Source organism: Artemia sp. Qi Xiang Cuo, chromosome 15 (assembly GCF_049724085.1).
Source record: "Artemia sp. Qi Xiang Cuo chromosome 15, ASM4972408v1, whole genome shotgun sequence".
Taxonomy (NCBI): Eukaryota; Metazoa; Arthropoda; class Branchiopoda; order Anostraca; family Artemiidae; genus Artemia; species Artemia sp. Qi Xiang Cuo.
The window spans coordinates 12,351,066-12,357,189 of NC_142808.1; the positions used below are offsets into that span (position 1 = coordinate 12,351,066).

Consider the following 6,124-nt stretch of genomic DNA (forward strand, 5'->3'; position numbering starts at 1 on the left):
TTTCTAAAGGTTATGCTGCTATAGGCTAATCTATTTTCTATAGGCTAAAAATACAGCATCTTTTGCTATTTAGATTTATGTTTGCTATTTAAGTTACTTAGAGTTTTAAGCTTGCAAATATTCTGAATATTTGCATTTTCTGTTTGAATTTACATTGATGTTTTGTCTACAATTTTTGTATTTTATTTTCTATAGGTTATGCTGCTACAGGCTAATCTATTTTCTATAGGCTAAAAATACAGCATCTTTTGCTATTTAGATTTATGTTTGCTATTTAAGCTACTTAGAGTTTTAAGCTTGCAAATATTCTGAAAATTTAGATTTTCTGTTTGAATTTACATTGATGTTTTGTCTACAATTTTTGTATTTTATTTTCTATAGGTTATGCTGCTATAGGCTAATCTATTTTCTATAGGCTAAAAATACAGCATCTTTTGCTATTTAGATTTATGTTTGCTATTTAAGCTACTTAGAGTTTTAAGCTTGCAAATCTTCTGAATATTTACATTTTCTGTTTGAATTTACATTGATGTTTTGTCTACAATTTTTGTATTTTATTTTCTATAGGTTATGCTGCTATAGGCTAATCTATTTTCTATAGGCTAAAAATACAGCATCTTTTGCTATTTAGATTTATGTTTGCTATTTAAGCTACTTAGAGTTTTAAGCTTGCAAATATTCTGAATATTTACATTTTCTGTTTGAATTTACATTGATGTTTTGTCTACAATTTTTGTATTTTATTTTCTATAGGTTATTCTGCTTTTTGTTGTTTATTTTTTTGTCTGTAGCCATATTCGATAGCTTTTAAACTGCATTAAATTTGAAATCATTTGTGCTTCCTTGAATTACCTTAAATTGCAACTTGGAGCAACCTAAGGATTACTCCTTGTGAAGTTCCAAAGTTGATGATTCTGCTTTTTGTTGTTTATTTTTTTGTCTGTAGCCATATTCTATAGCTTGTAAACTGCATTAAATTTGAAATCATTTGTGCTTCCTTGAATTACCTTAAATTGCAACTTGGAGCAACCTAAGGATTACTCCTTGTGAAGCTCCAAAGTTGATGATTGAGGTTGGTTTGTGTGTTATTTAGTGACCAGGTGCAGTTGGATGATCAGTAGCTTCTCAGTTGAGACCACTATACTCTCTAGAGTATCACTCAGCATCCAGCCTTTGTTTGAAAATTTCAAGGGATTAAGCAGTAACTGCGTCTTCAGAGAATTAATTCCAACCACTGACAACTGTCGAGGAGAAGAATTGAGTACAGACTCTGGACAGATTAGACTACTTTACATGTTTTATTTGATGACTTCTGGTTCTTGAATTAGGACCAACAATAGGAAATAATGCTAGGAGAGTATTAACTTTCATTAGCTTATTGGTTAGAATGACATCACCTCTATTTCTCCTGTATACAAGTGTTGGGAGTTTTAGCTTTGCTAGTCTTGCAGGGTAGGAAAGGTCCCACATGCTGGATATCACTTTGGTGGCATGTCCCTGCATATCTTCTGAAACTTTTATGTCTTTTCAAAATAAGGGGAGGCTAGAGATATTCCAACTTCAAGCTTGGGATAAACAAGTCTAGACCCCGGCGGATCGACCGAACGCCACCGACGAGAGGCCCAGTCGAACGACACCGATGTGTCGTAACGCCGCCGGCACGCCACCACTAACAGAGACGGCGGCGTTTGGTCAACTTTAAATTAATTTTGCAGCAATTCTTTATTGCATCAACCGCAAAGTCGGAGCTTTTCCTTCTTGTGTGGTTTAGTATTTCGATTTTCCTGATTAGAAATCAAGCAGGGCTTGCACTATCCCCAAATTTTCGGGTATTTCCCCAAAAATCTATGCGTCACCCCGAAAAAAAATTTGGTTCCCCAAATCCTCGAAAATCACGCAAGTACGGTACCACCCCTAGCAATTTATCACCAGTGACTTTCCCTGTCAAATATTACTTTGCATACCATAATTCTTCACTACTCTCTTGTTCATTAATTTTTGTCTCTTTTGTTACTTTGCATAAAAACCAGGTAGATACAATATGCGATTGCAAATATTGCAATATACATAGTTCTTCATATGTTGACAAAAACAGTATTGTCTTTATGAAATGAGTTTAAATCATTTTGAATGCAGTTTCCCTATCGCTATTTCTAACATTGTTTGCAGTCAAGATTCAAGCTGAATAGTATTATAGAACGAATTCACTACTATACAGCTTCAGCCTTCAGTTGGATTTTGAAATTGACAGCCGACAGATTGTTTCTACAGCAGAATTGTAAGTTTGCAGATTTTTTTTTTTTTTTTGCTGTTTTTAGATAAGATTTTTTTAATGTTTAATACTCAATTGTTGAATGCATTATAGAAAATACAATCTTCTATCTGAAACTTTTTTCCCCCACCCCCCAAAAAAAACCTTCTATTTAAAAAAAATTTAGCTATAGACTAAGTTTTGTACAAGGTTGGGGAATTAAAGATTGAACCGGAAGTTATCCCAAAAATATGATTCATAAATAAATTGTAAATTATTGCCTATAGGGGAGGGGATAGGGGGCTATCATTTTTAAATGATAATACCTCATTTTTGTTTATTGAAAGCAGGGATGCCAAAAAGATAATTATTTTTTTCATTTAAAGTGGAGACAGAAGAAAATGATATCAAAGTCTCTGGGAAACCATTGAAATACTTTGATAGACCCAGAGTCTTCCACTTGGACTTGTTCATTTTCTTGAATATTTTGCGATTTCTCATAGGCTACTGGCCTAATTTGGTTTTTGTGTGTGCTCCCGTTTAATTAGATTCTTTGGATCTTATTGAATGCCACAGCAAACCTATTACTCAGTTTTCCAATAATTTGAGGTATATCTGAATAATTTCGAAATTTTTGTTGTTGTTTTTGTACCCCTTTACTCATACTCTCAATTTTTTTCCAGGAACACTAAGCTGTTTAATGTTATTTTGCATGTTTGTTTGAACCATATAGTGACCTAGTTAATTATTAAGTAACTTATTTTTCTAATGAAAGCTGAGACAGTATCCTATCAAGGTGGTATCCAGCGGGGGGGTGGGGTAGGGGGGTATGACATTTAAAAGATAATATATCAAAATTTTTTTATTGAAAGCAGGGATCCCAAAAAGTTAATTTTTTTTAATTTAAAGCAGAGGCGGCATTTTATCAAGGTGGTATCCAGAGGGGGGGGGGGGTAGTGAGCTATCATTTTTAAATGATAAGACCATGATTTTTTTTAAAGCAGGGGTGCCAATAAGTTATTTTTTTTATTTAAAGCAGAGACGGTATCCTATCAAGATAGTATCCAGAGGGGTTGGGGCATAGAGAGTTATTATATTTAAGTGATAGTACCTTCATTTTTTTTTTTTTAATGAAAGCATGGATGCCCAAAAGTTGACAAAAATTCTCTTGATGAATAACAAAGAAGACCAGTTTCCAGCCAGCAACTTGTGAATTTTTGAACTCATGAATAGTCTTAAATTTGTTGAAAATTTAAGCTGTGATTTAAGAAAGACTGATTAAAACATTAATGTTTGCAGTCAGCATTGATCACGCCAGTAGCGTGCCGCCAACATCTTACTGGTGGCATAGCATGCTGTTTTTGGCCCCACTGCTGCTGGTCTTCCCTCATCAGCACGGTGCCAGGGTCTAAACAAGTCCTTATACAGAAGACTGATGAATTTAGGGGAATGAGTAATATGGGTATGCTTAATAATCCACAGAGTTGAAGTACCACCAGCAGCAGACTTCTTAGCATAATCACTAGTTTTTAGTTTATTGTCAATAGTGACTCAAAGATCCTGCTTGTTATTCACAGAGGAGATTGGGTGGCATGAGAGCAAATAAAAGCAACAAGGATTCATTTTGCCAAAATGAATGACATGGCACTTGACAACATTGAATTCAAGAAGCCATGCCTTAGCCCACTGACCAAGCAGTCTAAGATTATTTTGTAGAAGGACATGACTTCACATGACAAGGCTGGTCCAAAAAGCTTGGATTGTCAATAAAGAGTGCTAAATTGCTGCTGATAGTGGGAGGTATTAATGAAGGTATTAAATAGTGTGGGACCCTAAACACTTCCCTGAGGAACTCCACTTAGAACTTGCTTAGAGGAAGAAAGAATACAGTTACCAAAGCCATCAAATAACTGAACACCCTGAGATTACAGGTGAAGAAAATCAAGGATCCAGAGCAAGGATTTCTCTTCAAGCTTAACTAAACATAGCTTAATTGCAAGTTACATGTAGCCTAACAATCTTTGTCAAAAGCTTTAAAAAAGTCAAGCAGAATTGTGTCAGCAGGCACCCCAGTATCAAGTAACTTAGTCATGTGGTCATATGGTCCAGGTAGGTTGGTATCAACAGATCTTCCAGAACAAAAGCCATGCTGTGAGCTTTGCAAGAGATTTTTTGCTTCAAGACATATAGTAACTGTAGAATTGATTATTCCTTCAAGAACCTTAACAACTGCTGATGCCATCCCAATAGGTAAATATTTTTCAGCAAGGCCCTTTTTATCTTTCTTAAATATTGGAATAGGCTATGGTCAAGAAAATTCATTGCATATATACAGCTCAGGTAGGCTATATATTTTTACATTAGGAGGTGGGGTTAATTTCCAACACAAATGAATGCTATAGGCCTATTTGGGTTTAGGATATATTGACAGAGTATATACCCCCACCCCCTAGTGTGAAAATACATACCCAAAATTGCATTCTGAATCTATATATAACCTTCATTTGCATCACAAATGAATGTTAACCCCATTCCCATGATGTCCAAATATATACACTGATTTGGATATATTTAGGGGTTGGGGTAAAATTCATTTGGTGATATTTAGATTTAGAATGCAATTTTGGGTATATATTGGCACATTAGGCGGGTGGTGTTATATACTCTGTTAATATATATGTTCTAAGATATTCATGAGTGTCTTAGAACTATATTTAAACAAAAAAAATTAACAACAGAACAAGAATGGCCAAGATAAATGCCATCTATAAAAAATTAGCACAAATTTCAAAACATATAAACATTTTCTTGAAAGCATGGCAAAAATTTTATTTTTTTTCTTTTAAGTTAGAAAAAGAAGGAAAAAAGATGAAAGATTTGAAAATAAAAGGTTCTCTCTTTGGATAGTATGTTAACTAGTCTCCTTATGACTAGGACTAGTTGTAAATTTTTACCTTATTTTTAACAAAATTGTGAAAGATAAACATATTTGATTGTATTTTTCTATTTTCAATTTGTCTATATAGAGAAGCTAAGCAACATCACTACTATCCACCAAAAAGATGTAAATTGGCTAATATTAATAAATTTAGGTTAGGTTAGATTAGCTAGGTGGCTCTTGGGTGTTTGTTTAAAATGATTTTCAAGACTTGAAGAAAAGACAAAATATTGAAAATGTGATTGTAAAACTGGAAAAACAAGGAAAATAGTTTGGATATAGATGTTCCCCTTGGATAATCTAGGATAATTTTACATACTGTGAAATAAGAGTTTTTTGTTTTTTTTTAACATGTCTGCTTATGACTAGTACTGGTACTAAAATTATACCAGAGAAGACAAAATATTGAAAAATGTGATTCAAAAACTGGAAAAACAAGGAAAATAGTGAGGATAAATATGAAGTAAGAATTGTTTTTTAACATGTCTCAGTAAAATTCTAGGTAAAATTCTACTTTAGCTACTTTTGATTATCTTGGAAAGGGGTTAGGTTAAGAAAATGAAACTTTCAGGGATGGGTTTGCCGGCTAAAGCATGTCCTGGGAAGGTATTTTGAAGTATCCACCTCCACTCCTTCTCCCTCTAGAGGGTCCTGACCTTTAAAAATCTGTGAGTTATAAAAGTGAAACCTTGCAAAATAGATCTTCTGCTTAAATGAAGTACAACAAAATTGTTATTAGCTTCACAACTTTGCTCAATCCCAATTTATAAGGTTTTAAAGATAGGCTTTGCAAATACATTTCCTAAATTTTGGAAATAAACTATTTATATATCTTAAAATTCTGCTCAAATAACTGAAATTGCATTTTCAGAGCTAAATCCAGAGAAAAAGAAACTGATAACTGAAAATTAAGGTAAAATGTTGTTTTTTCAAAA

General features: G+C 33.5%; 1 protein-coding gene across 2 annotated transcripts in view; it reads right to left on the reverse strand.

The window, feature by feature from the left end:
* Positions 1-6,124, reverse strand: part of LOC148943326 (centrosome-associated zinc finger protein Cp190-like) — a 651,851-nt gene that overhangs the window by 534,573 nt on the left and 111,154 nt on the right. The window lies entirely within an intron of this gene.